Raw genomic sequence first — 16,998 nt, 5'->3', positions numbered from 1 at the left:
TTCGGCTCGTCATATTGTTGTACGTCACTGCATTTTGGCACGATCAGATTTTTGACTGATGGTGTGTAGGCAAGACTGATGAAAGTCAGCTTCATCAGATATCCGACGAAAAAATCTATCGGATCAGATTCCACCAGATATCCGATCGTGTGTACAGGGCTTTAGTCTTTAGGGTTCAATATTGAGTTGGCCCACCCTTTGCAGCTATAGCAGCTTTAACTCTTCTGGGAAGGCTGCCCACAAGGTTTAGGAGTGTGTCTATGGGAATGTTTGACCATTCTTCCAGACGCGCATTTGTGAGGTCAGGCACTGATGCTGGAAGAGAAGGCCTGGCTCGCACCCTCCACTCTAATTCATCTCAAAGGTGTTCTATCAGATTGAGGTCAGGACACTGTGCAGGCCAGTCGAATTCCTCCACTCCAAACTCGCTCATCCATGTCTCTCTCTATGGACCTTGGTTTGTGCACTGATGTGCAGTCATGTTGAAACAGGAACGGGCCATCCCCAAACTGTTCCCAAGAAGTTGGGAGCATGAAATTGTCCAAAATGTCTTGGTATGCTGACGCTTAAGTGTTCCCTTCACTGGAACTAAGGGGCCAAGCCCAACCCCTGAAAAACAACCCCACGCCATAATCCTCCCTCCACCAAATAATTTGGACCAGTGCACAAATCAAGATCCGTAAAGACCTGGATGGGTGAGTTTGGGGTGGAAGAGAAGAACTTGACTTCCGGGCACAAAGTCCTGACCTCAACCCAATAGAACACCTTTGGGATGAATTAGAGCAGAGACTGCAAGCCAGGCTTTCTGGAAGAATGGTCAAACATTTCTATTGACATACTCCTAAACCTTGTGGACAGCCTTCCCAGAAGAGTTGAAGCTGTTATATAGGGTCGGCCAAGTCAATATTGAACCCTACGGACTAAGACTGGGATGTCATTAACCACTTCAGCCCGGGAAGATTTTACCCCCTTCTTGACCAGAGCACTTTTTACAATTTGGCACTGCAACTCTTTAACGGACAATTGCGTGGTCGTGCGACGCTGTGCCCAAACTAAATTTTCGTCCTTTTTTCCCCACAAATAGAGATGGTATTTTATTTTTTGCCCTATAAACAAAAGAAGAGCGGCGATTTTGAAAAAAACACAATGGCCCGGATTCACGTAGAGCGGCGTATATTTGTGTGGGCGTAGCGCATCTCATATGCACTACGCCGACGTAACATTGAGAGGCAAGAACAGTATTCACAAAGCACTCGCTCCTAACGTTGCGCTGGCGTAACGTAAATTGTCCGGCGTAAGCACGCCTAATTAAAGTAGGAAGGAAGTGGGCGTGATCCATTTAAATGAAGCTTGACCCCATGCAAATGATGGGCCGAACGAATGGTGCATGCGCGCGCATGCTCACAATCACATTGAATTTACTCCCTAAGATACGACGGCTCAATGCCTACGACGTGAACGTAACCTACGCCCAGCCCCGTTCACGTACAACTTACGTAAACAACGTAAAATACGACGACTGTTCCCTGGTCCATACCCTAACATGACTTACACCTGCTTTATGCGGAATAACTTTACGCTGAACGTACGCCTTACGTAAATGGTGTAGATTACTGCGACGGGCGTAAGTACGTTCGTGAATCGGTGTATCTTGCTCATTTGCATATTCGACGCATAAATTAATGGAAGCGCCCCTTGCGGCCAGCGTAAATATGCGCCCAGGCTCCGACGGCGTAGGAAACTTACGTCGGTCGGATGAAGCCAAATTTCAGACGTATCTTGTATTGAGAATCAGGCGCATAGATACGACAGCGCATCTGTGCACTTACGCGGCGTATACAAAGATACGTCGGCGTAAGTGCTTTAAGAATACGGGCCTTTATCTTTTACTTTTTGCTATAATAAATATCCCCCTTTTTTTTTCAAAAAACTCTTTTTTTGCTGTTTGGACCGATATGTATTCTACATTATTTTGGTAAAATCTTTTTTTCAATAAGCGTATATTGATTGGTTTGCGCAAAAGTTATAGCATATACAAAATAGGGGGTAGTTTTATGGCATTTTTATTATTATTGATTTTTCTACTAGTAATGGCGGAGATCTGCGATTTTTATTGGGACTGTGATATTGCGGCGGACACATCGGACACTTTTGACACATTTTTGGGAACGGTCAAACTTATGCCCTGTTTAGTGCTATAAATATGCACTGCTTACTGTATAAATGTCACTGGCAGGGGTTAACACTAGGGGGTGATCAAGGGGGATAACTGTGTTCCCTCAATGTGTTCTAACTGAAGGGGGGGATGGGACTTACTAGGGGAGATGACAGATCGCTGTTCATACTTTGTATGAACACACAATTAGTCTCTTCTCGGCTAAGAGAACCAGGATCTGTGTGTTTACTCCAGGATCTGTGTGTTTACTCCGGGGGCGTGCCGCGGGCACATGCCGCACGCCCCTAGTGCCCAAAAGGCGAATCGACGTAAGGTAATGTTGCGTCGCCCAGTTGTGCCATTCTGCCACAGTAAAACTGCAGGGGATGGTCGGCAAGTGGTTAAAGTTAATTTACGTGTAAAGGCAATACTTTTGGTAATATAGTGTGTATATACTGTATATAAGGAAATGTTTTTATGTTATGGTGTTGCATGTTAAAAAAAAATCACCTGTATCAATCCATGTTAATGTTAAAAATATATATATATTTGTTTATTACATACTCAGGCTTCTATATTATCAGTTTTTAATGAGGAATGCTGAGCAATAACAGGGGAATACAAATCTGCCTCTACTATTTATTATCTCATAATGTATTATAATAATATAAAAACAATAGAAAAGCAGGCATGTAAACTATGAAGGTTATTTAAAAAATTACATTATAGTAAACCTTGCAATAAAGGTGCTATCAGAAAATACTCTAAATGTTGCCTTGTGATCTGTCTGTTAGTGTTGATGTAAAAAGACCATTTATTTTTCATGTATCGTTTTCAAGGCTACATGTACTGTATATTCGGGTAGCTGGATCTGCATGGCAAAAGTCACAAGTTCTCATTAGCTACTCAAGCAGCTCTAGAACGTCTGATTGGCAGGAGTCCTTGGGCTGTGGCCTCTGCCATTTCCCATAAATCTTGATGAAGGGGTTTTTGACTTTTTAGATGAAATTGAAAAATATATTTAAGGAGGACAGCAACACAATGATTGCTTTTTATCACACACTGATATATGTTTCTAAGATGTAAATATATTCAATTTATCTCATCTGAATAGTTTCATTCTATCGCTGACTGGAAAAATTCTTATGCAGTCAGACTGTGCAGGTTCCCATTTCAAAAACATGTGTGCTATAGTTACTAATTGGATAGTTAACATGTTGAATACTCATCATCTGTTATAAAAGCAGAATTGAAACCAAAAACAAAAATGTATTAAATTTCAGTTTACTAATCCTTAAATTGGTTGTAAAGTCTCATGTATTAATTACTTTGATCCTCTTTGTTTTAGGTCCCTGTTTAGTACAGTGTATATGTTCTCCTAAAATTATAATGCTAAATACCTTCTTTGCAGAGCCCTGCTGTCCTGTCATGTGACCTCCCTCTGCTTTCCTTCTGTAGTCAGTGAGTACAGTGGGAGGGGCTGAGATTTCTCTCTGATTAGTGCAAGCTAGCAGAGGGAGGCCAGGTTTCTGCACCGCAGGGCGCTGAAAAGAAGGTATTTTGCATTATCATTTTAGGAAAACACACACACATTGTACTGAACAGGGAAGATCAAAGTAATTAATTACTGGAGCAGCTGTAGGGAACAGAATTATACTGGCATGAGAGGAGAGAAGAGAAGAGAGGGGAGGGGAAGAGATCGGCTCTCAAACAGACTATGGAAGGGAGAGAGGAGGGGGCGATGCAGAGACGCTGAGGAGAGAGCTAGATGATGGAGGCACGTAAACTGGCCACGCTATCAGAGATCAGCAGCCATTATAAATGTGGTCAATTTACAGAAGGGAAGACAGGAACAGGCAGGATCAGCCAGGTTTTGTACAGCATAGCAAGGGACAACTTGGCAAAAGCACTGGGCTATATCTAGTGCCTTTGAGGGATAGGAGCATTTTTTTAGGGTTACAACCACTAAATGGCAGCATTAGTTTTCTTTTTTTTTTCATTTTAGTTTCTTTATTTCTATTTTCACCTGGTGGTCTATCCAGTAACACACTTCCTGCATACCTCCCATCTTTTTGAGATGGGAATGAGGGACACCTACTAGCAAAAGTATGTAGGCATAGGACATACACACCCTGGGCCAGACTTACCATTGGGCTTGACTGGGCTCAAGCCCATGGGCCCCCGCCCAATAGGGGGCCCTGCACGTTTACATTAATTTTTTTTCCAATAATATGCCAGTCATTTAATTTTTCATTTAAAGCTTGTTGATTGGTCTAGCATTTTTACCTGTTCTAGGGACATTGATCATTTTTGTCCTCCTTCCAAGTAGACAAACTGTGTTTCTTTTATTATTACCCTTGTGAAGCTATTTTTGCAATATTATGCCCGGTGTCTGTCCTTTTGCTGGATGTGGCATGTTACATTGGCTCCAATTGCTGGATTTGCCCTTTAAATACATTGCACTCTGACTTGTGTCAGTGCTTTTTTGTGCCCATGTACAGTATACATCATGTCCTTTGGGACAACGCTATGTTTACTATTGATGACTATGCGTCATCATTATGCGACGCGGTTGTGATGACGTCATTATGCCCGGTCATTCTTCTGCGCATGTGCAGGCATCCAAATTACACTATTTATAACTGCGGCGACTACCGATGGACAGACGTGACGGCTTGTACGGTGGAATTATATGATCCCTCTCCATCTGACAGGTACATCGCTATAGGCGCTATACCGTCGGATTTGCCACGGGATTCGGCCGCTAGTGGTGCGGTATTAACCCCTGCTAGCAGCCGATAAAGGGTTAATACCGCCCGCAATGCGCCTCTGCAGATTTTAAATGGGATTAAATCCCATTGTTTTAAATGGGAAGGAGCGGTGAAGAAGCGGCGCTCCTCTCACCACTCCAAAGATGCTGCTGGCAGGAGATTTTTTTCTCTCCCGCCAACGCATCGCCTCAGTGTGAAAGCCCTCAGGCTTTCACATTGAGTATGCAGTGAAGGAGTTTTTCAGGCGGTATAGCAGCGCTATTTTTAGCGCTGTACCGCCTGAAAAACTCCTCAGTGTGAAAGGGGTCTTAGTCCTGCCCTGCACACACCCCCTGCCCCGCCCTCGTAAAGGGGAATTATACAAAAAAATTGTTAAACCCACAAGTGCTTTATTTTACCACTATTTTTCCTTTATGCTGTTTTTTTTTTGTAATTTACAAATGCAACAGTTTAGAAATTGGATGAAAGGTTTAACATCGGGAAACACTTTTTGAAAGATGAATAGTGTATTTTTATATACAACTATATAGATCAGACCAAAATGAGGGACACATGAGGACTTTGTTCCAAATCGGGGACATTCCCTCGAAATCAGGGACAGTTGGGAGCTATGTTTCTGTCCTCGGGTGTCTACACTCTGGATGTGGAGGAGCAACTGAGACAACTTTGGGCAGTAGCATTGTCAGTCTGGGGAGACAGTAGCGTTGGATGGACCAGCATATTTAGATGGACTTGACTAACAAACTAAAGCCAAACTCCAGTTAACAACATTTTTTTCCCCTCTTGGTATAAAGATGTAAAAGTGTTAAAGGTTTGTCTAAAATCTCTAATGGCCACTTTGGTTGGACCGCCTGGACTGCTAAAAAAAAGCAGACAATGATCAACAGGTGAAAGTAAAAAATTGAAAAGCCTAAAACCAGAAAACGAATGCAGCCATTACATCTAAGGATGGATACGCTGTCATGTAATAACATCTTGTTTTTGAGTTTAATACTGCTTTTGGCAAAAGGTTTTTTTTTTTTTTTTGATAGCTTTAAAACATCTCTTGTTATTCTGTAGTCCATATGGTGTGCTCAGTGTTTGCCAATTCTTGATGTTTAAGCTAAAACTAGTGTGCTTAGTAATTTATCATTGAGCAGAGCAGACTAAACTTTGAAGCAGCCTTGTTGAAATTCACACCTAATTAAAACAAACATTGTGGTCCTTTTAATCACAACACACTTAAATAGACTCTGTAATGGGGAAAATAAGAACACTGTTGTAGGCATAGAATGCAGAGATTTAGTGCCGGTCTTTGGCATTTCCTGAAAGTGCCAGATTGCCTGCCCCTTTTTGCTTTCTGTGCTTTTCTGTTGGCCAGTGAGGTAGTCTGTCATTGTCATTAACCAATAGGGTGCTCTGCCATAGTAATTTGGATGCCTGCACATGCGCAGAAGAATGACCGGGCATAATGACGTCATCGCGACCGCGTCACATAATGATGAGGCATAGTCATCAATAGAAAACATGTCCCGAAGGACATGATGTATACTGTACATGGGCACAAAAAAGCATTGACACAAGTCAGAGTGCAATGTATTCAAATGGCTAATCCAGCAATTGGAGCCAATGTAACATGCCACATCCAGCAAAAGGACAGACACCGGGCATAATATTGCAAAAATAGCTTCACAAGGGTAATGAAATCATTTCTATTAAGGACACCTGCTTCTCTAAGCTCAATGCTCACCAGTACTCCTGCCTGCTCTGCCACCTGCACTGAAACGATTTGTTGTTGGAAACAAGGAGGCATTGCTGTACACAGCCTATTGCACTATGGTGTACACCCCGGAGCACAACACGCATGTGTCTATATCAGTAGGGCAGTGGACAGTGTCAGTAGTTTTTATTTTTATTATTTGTTTTATTATTTTTTAACATTTTTTTTTTTTACAATCTTATTTTTTATGTGTTTTTTTTTACAATTTCTTGGGGTCCTTTGGTGAAATATCAAGGATCTAAACAGAGAGAAAATGACAGAGCGTCCCCACTCTCTTTCTTTGCAGCCTCAGCTGCACTGGACAGTGAATGAACAGGAAATGCTCTTTACTATGCGTCAGTTAAGAATGAACACAGGAGTGAACATAGCAGCCATCAGGAGAGGAGAGGAGGGAAGCTGGCAGCACTGCAGGGGAGAGACACGGGATGCCAGGAATCAGGGGGAATTGGCACCACACAGGGTGATTGGGGTGTGCCCAGACACACCCAGCACACCGTGTGTGCATGTTTATGCAAGGAGGTGCAATGATGTCACTCTTCTGGTCAAGGGACAGTGCTCAAGCCTAGAAGCTGGGCGATAGATGCAAACACTGTCACAGGAAGGAGGTCACTCTCTTCTCTATACTTAAACATGTCAGTGGTGGAAGCGAAAGGAGGGATGAGGGATCACTGGTAAGGTGTTCATTAATATGAGGGTTGCAAAGTACCCTTTTTACAGATAAAGTCACTTGTGCTGCATATGTATGTAAAGTGACGGCTTCTCTTTAAGTGTGCTATCAAGAAATTGTTACCCATATTACCCCGTCTGTAATGCTGAGCTGAAAATAAAAGGAGAATGTGTTGCTATGGGCAACTAGAATCTTCAAAATATCTTCACACTTTTCAAACAAAGTCCGTGACCTTAGTCTTATAAACTTATAACTAAGAAAAGTGTAAAAATGTGATGGTATAGCAGTCTTTTCACCAAAACGCTGCAAGGTCGACAGTTGACCTGCTTGCTTTGTTGGAGAGGTGCTATGTCGGAGTTAATTGCAATTGTACTCATAGCAGTTTTCAGATAGAAGGAAATCAAAAAGACAACCTTGTATCAAGGTTAAACTAGCAAAGAAAAGTTTAGCTATCGCAATAATTATATTTACAGATTTCTTCTTATTATCTTGAAAATATATATATATATATATTTTTAAGGTACAACTGTATAATTTGTGCACATACTTTAATGATCTCCAAGCATCAAGTTTTTATCACTCTTAGCTATTCAACCAATTGCTTGCGATAAAAAAATTAGTTTTGCTTTGTCTGGAGATGGGCTTTAACAGCTTTTCCTTTTTACCCAATATACTGTTTATACTCGGGTATAAGCCAAGTTTTTCAGCAAATTTTTTGATGCTGAAAAAGCGCCCCTCGGCTTATACTCGAGTCTCCCCCTGTTCATGCAGTCTTAACTGCAGTTGGCGGCCGTCCACTGTAACAAAGCCCCGCCTCCTCCTCATCTGTGACGGACAGAACACTGAACATTGATACAATGCTGGGATCAGTTTTTATTGTTCCGTCTCTTCACGGAGGAGGAGGAGGCGGGGCTTTGTTATAGTAGACAGCCGCCGGCTGCAGAAGCATGGAGATCAAAGGCACATGGGAGATCAGATGGGCACAGTGAGGCTGAAAATGGGCACAGTGTGGCTGCAGATGGGCACAGTGAGGCTGAAAATGGACACAGTAAAGCTGCAGATGGGCACAGTAAGGCTGCAAATGGGCACAGGGAGGCTGGAAATGGGCACAGTAAGGCTGCAGATGGGCACAGTGAGGCTGCAGATGGGCACAGTGAGGCTGCAAATGGGCACAGTGAGGCTGCAGATTGGCACAGTGAGGCTGCAGATGTGCATTGTTGACCCTCTTTTCCACTTACAGTAGCTGCTGCATATCCCACCCTAGGCTTATACTCGAGAAAATATGTTTTCACATTTTTTTGTGGTAAAATTAGGTGCCTCCGCTTATATTCAGGTCAGCTTATACTCAAGTATATGCGGTATTTATGTGTATCATACATTTTCAGTACAATAATGGGTTCTCTATTTAGTACTGCTTTATTTTATATTTATGTCTCTATTATGTACCTCCAAAATGGCAATAATTTGTTGTACATTTAGCAAATATGCATGGTAACCACTTCACACGGCCACTCCGCCCTTTAGGTAGACTTTAGGCCCCATTCACACCTGAGCGTTTTGTAGCTTGAAGCCCGAAGCTAGAAAACGCTGGAGGGGAAAAAATCTATTATTCTCTATGGAGATGGTTCACATCTCCACTCCAAAACGCTTGAAGCCAGAAGCTCCATAATGCCTGAAGCTCAAACAAGTTCTGGAACTTTTTTTAGGCAGATCACAGGCATTTTCTTCTTTTTACATTGGTGACCCTTTGACCTGTACAAAATTGCGACAAAAAAATGCTTTTCTGCCTTTGAATAGGGCCTTAAAAGAGTTGTAAATAAAAAAAAAAAAATGTATGCTGAAATGACTGTTTACAGGGTATAGAGACATAATAGTTAACTGATTCCTTTTAAAAACGATTAAAATAGATAAAAATCAATCATATAATGTACCTGTAGTTTCTAGTTTCGTTTTTGCATGTTGTTTCCTGCCTCTCTGCTGTACAGAGCCACAGAGCCAATACAGGGCAGTGATGGTTTGGAAAACGAAACTGATTGGTGTTGAGGGGTTTTAGACACACAGTAATCACACCTCCTTGAAGTTAGTGACCACAGAGAGAAAGCTCCCAGGACTGTGGTTATCAGGAAACAGACAACCAGGAAGTGTGGAGATCAGAGAAGAATTACAGCAACTTGAGAGCAAAAACGAACAATGAGGACATGAAAACAGCACTGCATTAATGTAAAGGAAGCTATTAAGATAAAAAAAAGGGTCAAATCCCAATTTTTTTTTGCCATCCGTGCCCCATTGGGGAGCTTTCCATTTACTTCCTGTCCCATAGCCAAAACAAGAAGTCAGGGGAAATCCCTGTAAATTATGGAATCTCTTGGGGACCCCAAGGCCAGCAGAACTAGTGTCCCCTTTCAAAGAATTACCCTCTTATACTTTTCTGGGGACAACCCAACATTTGTTATTTTTCTTTTGCTTTCACTTTAAATAAAAACAATAAACAGGACAAATAGAGGGGGTACTGACAGCAATAAAAAAATCTGACAGGTGTTCTAATCCTTCTCCATTCTATCAAAACTCGAAAAAAAAATTGCCTTTAATTATATAATTATACTTTAAGTTATTTTGCTGACTTCAGATATTTTTTGTATGGATTTTCCAATACTAAAAAGCTTCTTACAGCCACTGATCAGCACTGGTTATATAAGAAAAACCACTCACTGTACATAGGAAACATTTCCGATCTGAATTCAGAATAAGATAGTGGATTTTGTAAATCTTTTTCTTTCCACATAGAAAAACTCCCCTGAAGAAGACCAGTAAAGGTCGAAACGCGTAGGGTTAATGTGTAAAGCTCTAAAAAAAGTATAAGAGTTCAGACAACATGATTATGTGTAGTTTTCCAATTTTTTAATGAGTATGTTGTTAATGTTGGGGCCAGAACAGTTTTTTACGATTTTTGTAATTATGTAAAATATCTTTGATATCATCAAACCAATAAATAAACCTTTTTATGTAACATCTTTGCTTTTCAAAACAAATTTTGCTGCTAACTATGCAATGTTCGTAAAACGATCTCCCTGCTGAGCTATTGTGTTCTGCGCCCCCCACCCTTACCAGAACACACTGGTCAAAGCTGATTGGATGCCAATCGGTAGGCCTTTTTTATCGGTCTGCCCCTCTCTCGCACCGGCTGCCTTACATGCGAGGCAAATATCGTTCGGTTTCTGTTGAACTGGCCGATGCTGCCTGATATTTGCCCCATGTGTATGGCCCTTAAGAAATGTAATGTCACCCTCACTTTGGTTTCATATACTGGGATAAGGTAAGATGTTAACTCATTTTTCCCCCTCCAGGCTGTTTTGCGACAATGTTTTGGCAGGGGGGCGGAGGCCATGAAATCCAAAAAAAAAACAGGCCTCAAAACACTAGAACTCAATCTAGATCTCCAAACTTGTTTCTTACGTATGTCACAAAAAAGCCTACTCTTACAAATTCTTATTTTACTGTTAAAAAGATAGCAAAACATATTCTGGGTAAAGTCGACAATCCGATGTGTCAAGCTATCGTACAGAGCCAGAAACAAGATTTAATCACGTGTACATGTCTAGATAAGACAGGAACATGCAACAAGAGGTTTTATGAGCAGAGAAATGAATGAACCGCTGTATTGATAGATATAAAATATCACAGTGCCTGCACATTAGCTCAGCATGCTTAGACTGACTGATCCACTTCACCAGGGGTCGGTTACATGAGCCATCACTGTGATTACATCTAAAGGCATTCATTATGTATGAATGATACTGACATGGATATGTAGGACTTAACACATCAATGTACCTAGATATTATACCTGTGACATAGGCATTATTTTTAATATGTCGTTTTTTTTTTCCATTGGCATTTTTTTTATCCTTCTGGCCTCATCCACTTTTCCAAAACTTGCTAGATGCCACGGATAATCTGTTCACTTATGAAGATTCTTTGTGAGCAGAACAAGATGGTCACAAGAATTATCCAGCCATGCATAGTGCAGCTTTACAGCAACAGTCTCAGTGAAACAGTATATGTTGTAAATGGATATCTAACATTTTTAGTTACATTAGCTTCACCAAAATTAAAATGTATATAAAGTGATGTGCTTTGAATTAACGTTTAACCACCTTGGACCATCTTTCTCATTGCATCAAACTCCCATGACTCTTACTCACCTTGTTTCCAAACCTGGTAATGCCCTTCTTCTGGGCATAATCACACAAAGCCTATATTACATCATGCCCTCCTTACACCTCCAAACTTTTCACTATACGGGGGGAACTCGCTTGATCTAATTTATCTTGGTATTCCTCGGCAGTCTAACTATTGCTCCCATGAGCAGCAATCTCCATTTATTGCCCCAATCGCCTTCCTCGAGCTAGGTTTTTGGAAAATAATTGAAAATGTATTTTTTACACAAAGTTGTAAATGAAAACCCCCAAAAATCATTCTGCTACTCCTTTTGAGTGTAGTAATAACACCTGTGAGACTTTTTCACAGCCAAACCCCATTTTTCACAGCCAAACCACATAGGGGTGCCCAAAATCCAAGGAGCACCTTCAGACAGTCCAGGGGCATACATTACACATTTAATTTCCTGGTAACCTCCCGGGAGTGCGCTTCTCCTATAAGGGTTATCTGATGCGGGGAGGAGCCGCGAGAGCCACCGAGGGACCCCAGAAGACAAGGTTTGGGCCACTCTGTGCAAACGAGCTGCACAGTGGAGGTAAGTATGATATGTTTGTTACTTAAAAAAAAAGTATTACAATCATTTTAAAGCCTAGGCTCACACTGACACTGCATGAATGAAATCATTCATGTTCAGCTGAACACGCACAAATGTATTCCCGCATGTCAGTACGGTGCCATTGCAGGCAATAGCTGCCGGCAATGGGGTCTGTGAGCGATAGGCTTACAGGAATCTGGAAGCCCCCTTTAACAAGAGGGCCTCCAGATCCTTCGCCCCCCCCATTTGAATGGGTATCGGGTACATTGAACCATACTAGGCCACTTGCCCTCAACATGGGGAGGGTGCTTTGTGGGGCACCACAAAGCACCCTCACCATGTTGAGGGCAAGTAGCCTGGTATGGTTCAGGAGGGGGGTCACTCACTCGTCCACCCCTTTCCTGACCAGCCAGGCTGCTTTCTCAGATAAGGGCTTGGTATGAATTTTGGGAGGCCCCACAATGTTTTTTTCATCTATGTTACCAGGAGCCGGCAATACATGACAGCCGTGAGAAAGTTTGAATTACATTTAAATTACATTTAAATTTCCTTTAGAATTGTCATTGTTGCTGCAGCATGTTCTATACACTGCACAGATGCACCACTTTACAGGCAGACTAGGGGGACCCCCCAGGCACAATATTTAAAGGAATATTTCATTTTTATTGTTTCACTTTAAGCATCATTAAAATCACTTTTTATGGCAATAACTTGCATATAAGCCTTTAAAATTAGGACTTGATTTTTCATGTTTGTGTCCCATAGACTTTAATAGGGTTTGCATACTCGCTAGAACCATTTGCCTGTTTGAGGTGTTCTGGTGCTGGCTGAACTCGGGGGTGTTCGGCCCATCGCTAATCTTATGTATCACACAAATCACCCAATTGTGTCAAAACCAGTGTACTGTAATGGTTGCCTCTATATGAGTGGTCAGGGAATACAGATTAGTGTACTGTCACCTATAGCAACTCCAGTTCCAATAAGCCAAAGAAGCCAATCCTATTGCCTCCAGGGGGTACAATGTTCATTGGCCAGGAAGTACAGGAGGCCAAAGAAAGGAAGAATAAAAAAGTTGTTTGTAGGGGATGGCTGAGACTGGTGTCTCACAGGAACATAGTCAGTCAGAAATGCAGATGGGTCAGTTCAGGAGGCAGGCAGAGACGTTGCCAGCAAAGAGGCAATGGATTAGTTCTGGCAGAAGGCAACACTGCACTGATACGGTGGTGATCAGGAACACTGTTTCTGGATTACGTTGGTTTGTTGACACTGGCACTAGAGTGGCAGCAATCGGGAACACTGCTACTGACTTACACTGGTTTGGTGACACTGGGACTAGAGTGGCAGCAATCGGGAACACTGCTACTGACTTACACTGGTCTGGTGACAGTGGGACTGATGTAGTGACAGTCAGGAAAATTGTTGCTAGCTTATATTTATGTGGTAACTCTGCAACTGTTGCAGCAGTGATAAGGAACGCTGTTACTGACATACACTGGTCTGGCGACACATGGACTAGTATGGCTGTGATCAGGAAAACTGTTGCTGGTTGCACTTGCCCTGGTGTGTTGGCAATCAAAAACACTGATTCTAGCTACACTGGGCTGGTGGTACTGTGACTGGTGTGATGGTGATTTTAGACACTGACTGGCTGCAATATTAGGGATCATTCACACGTGGGGTTGAGGGGGCAGTACAACCATGTCAACCTATACGCAAATATTTTTTGCTCCAATCAACATATATACAACAAACAATCAATATACAGTGGATTTCTAAATAGTCCAACACCACTGTAACTTGCCTTTTTTATGGTCCCAATGACAGTCCTTAAAGGAAGTTTCTCTGTGCCAGTAGTGGATCATATAGTGATAATTCACCCAATCACCCGTGATACGCCTCCACCTTTCAAAATTTGCTTTACCAAATAGCAGTATATTATGAGCGTGAAAAATACATGGGTCTTTCAATTCTCTGTATGGGTTATTCTGAAGATACCCCAGTAGATACAGCAATATTCCTCTGTACACCTTCACCAGACCCCCCTTTCTCATGCAAAATAAATGGGCATCATTTGCAATATGCAATATTCCAAAAGTTTATTAGACTTTAAAACATAAAATATGTATGCACTCACATTTAGAGGTGTCGTTAGACCGGTACTAAGTCAATCCAGCGCTCAGCCTACGTGCGCCGCTCCGTACTAGGAAGCCGGCTTGTGGTCCAAGCCTCGATTGTGGTGTGGGTCAGGGGCTGGATGGGACATCAGCGTCGCTCCACTAGTCTCAACATGTTTTGCATATAATATGTGTTTTTGTAGTTTTTGGCCGTTTTTCGTTTTTACTACTCTTGCAAACACAGGCTGGCTGTTTTTTTTTTACTGCCACTAAACGCTTATGGCTCCAAACGCCTCTGACAGTTTATGTGTACAAGGACACATAGGCAAACATGGAGGGGCTTTTAGAGGCAGTTAAAAAAAATGTCAAATGCCCCTAACATCAGCTGTAAAAAAGTCTTGTCTGCATGAGCCCTGAAGAAGGTCACATCATCATAGAATGAGATTCAAATTGTGGCTATTTAGTATAGTTTTTTTTATTCTACTAGGGGTTTAGAAGGGGTTGTGGGTATTTAAGGTTTAGTTTTGTGTGAGTAAAAGGGTCTGGCATGGACCAGTCATGTATACTTGGCTTAAATATTCCAAAGTCAGCAAATAATGAAGATTGTTGTATGCAGACTAGCAAGGCAAAGGGGTATAATCTGAAGCTAGGCCTTTGTATACAATAGCTGATTGAAGGACCTGAACAGACAGAAAATAATAAGTTGGGTGATAAAAATTGTTCACAAAATGTATGATTATAGTGCCTTGTCCTATAATGTCAAATTTTTCAAACATGGAGTCATGCTTTAAACAATATGTTCCTACTTTTATACTGTATATAATTTTTTTTTCTTGCATTGCATACTGGTACAATATAGTAAGAAAATGTATCAACGCTCACCTTGGCAGACTTCCCAGGCAGTGATGCTGGCTTCATGTCCAGTTTACTCAGGCAGGAGCTGTCCAACAGCATTTGCGTGGGCCCTTTAGAGAAATCAATAGCCAAACTGCTGTGAGAGGGCTAAAAAGTACAGCTCAGGCAAAAATAGTTGCTTCAAACAAAGGACAAGTGGAGAATAAATGATATAGTGTTTTATAACAAATTAATATGTTGGGGGATACAAAAAAAAGTGTGCACTATTTCTTATTAGGGTTTTCAAGACTTAATCATTTGTAAAGAATTACTTAAAAAAAAAAAAAGAATTATGGGTGCTTACGTTCTAGGTTTATATTATAGAATTTGGTCCCATATGATCACATAATCCAACACCATTGTCTTAAAAATGTATATACTTACCTATTTTTAGGTCACTCCGGGGTGGTCACATGATCTCTTCCGAGTCAGTCCGCGCCAGCTGCAGGGGAGCAGAGAGAAAGCTTGGCAATGGCTGGTAATGCCTGAGAGAGGTGACATCACCCATAGGCTCCCATGGCCCATCCATTGTTGGCACTCTCTCTGGTTCTGTGCAGCCCTGTAGGCTGACAAAAGGGAGGCAGATCATTTGACCAGACCAGAGCTTCCAGAAAATAGGTAAGTATACAAGAGGTAAGTATACACAGGTTAGTCAGAATACTTGTGGGGAAGGGGGAATTTTTAAGAGTACATGAACAGGTGCATCCAATGAGCAATTCCCGGTAAGCCTCAAGAAAACAGCACTCAGCCTATGAAGTCTCTGTAAACCTCCATATAGTCCATGCCAAAAACGAGAAAAGCTGGTGCTATGAAAGTAAGCTAAAACTTTGATATATTATTGAATGCGAATAGCAGTCAAAAAGAAAGCAACCGCGTTTTGGCCGTCAGGCATAATAATGGTTAGTTAGCCATGATTAAGCAGGGCTTAATGGTATTCTCACATTTCCCTGGATAGGTCACAACTTGGAGTCAAGTTTAAGCAGATTTACCTGCATGTTTAGGCTAGGTTCACACATATACGATGCAGGAACCAGCGCTATTCCTGGGTGGGTTCCTGCATCACATGTCTCTCGCAGGCAACCGTTGTGGGTGTCAATAGAAAGTTAATGACACTGTCAAATAGTACAGAAAACGATGTTCATGGGTGTGAACATTGATTCCAGTGCGAACCAAGAAAGAGTCCTGCACCATTTTGTTGCAAATGCAATGCAATGTCATCACACAGACATAGCATGTGATTAGGGATGAGCCGAACACCCCCCTGTTCGGTTCGCACCAGAAAATGCGAACAGGCAAAAAATTCATTCGAACCCGCGAACACTGTTAAAGTCTATGGGACACAAACATGAAAAATCAAAAGTGCTAATTTTATAGGTTAATATGCAAGTTATTGTCATAAAAAGTGTTTGGGGACCTGGGTTCTGCCCCAGGGGACATGTATCAATGCAAAAAAAAGTTTTAAAACTAAAGTTTTTTCGGGAGCAGTGATTTTAGTAATTCTTAAAGTGAAACAATAAAAGTGAAATATTCCTTTAAATTTTGTACCGGGGGGGGGGGGGGGGTGTATAGTATACCTCTAAAGTATTGCATGTCTCCTGTGTTTAGAACTGTTCCTGCACAAAATGTAATTTCTGAAGGAAAAAAAAGTAATTTAAAACTACTCACAGCTATTCATGAATTGTCGGGTCCCGGCAATACAGATGAAAGTCATTGAAAAAAATGGCAGCCCCCCCCCCCAGTTCATTACCAGGCCCTTTGGGTGGGTGTCCCCCCAAATTCCATATCAGGCCCTTCAGGTTTGGTATGGACATTAAGGGGAACCCCTAAAGTGTGTTCTAACTGAAGGGGGGTGGGACTGAATAGGGGAAATGACAGATCGCTGTTC

General features: G+C 41.8%; 1 protein-coding gene across 3 annotated transcripts in view; it reads left to right on the top strand.

Moving 5' to 3' along the window:
• Nucleotides 1–16,998, top strand: part of MACROD2 (mono-ADP ribosylhydrolase 2) — a 3,190,351-nt gene that overhangs the window by 2,391,502 nt on the left and 781,851 nt on the right. The window lies entirely within an intron of this gene.

The sequence above is a fragment of the Rana temporaria genome, chromosome 4 (genome assembly GCF_905171775.1).
Source record: "Rana temporaria chromosome 4, aRanTem1.1, whole genome shotgun sequence".
Classification (NCBI taxonomy): domain Eukaryota; kingdom Metazoa; phylum Chordata; class Amphibia; order Anura; family Ranidae; genus Rana; species Rana temporaria.
The sequence above is the reverse complement of the archived record's forward strand: the minus strand, read 5'-3'. Positions and strand labels throughout refer to the sequence as shown.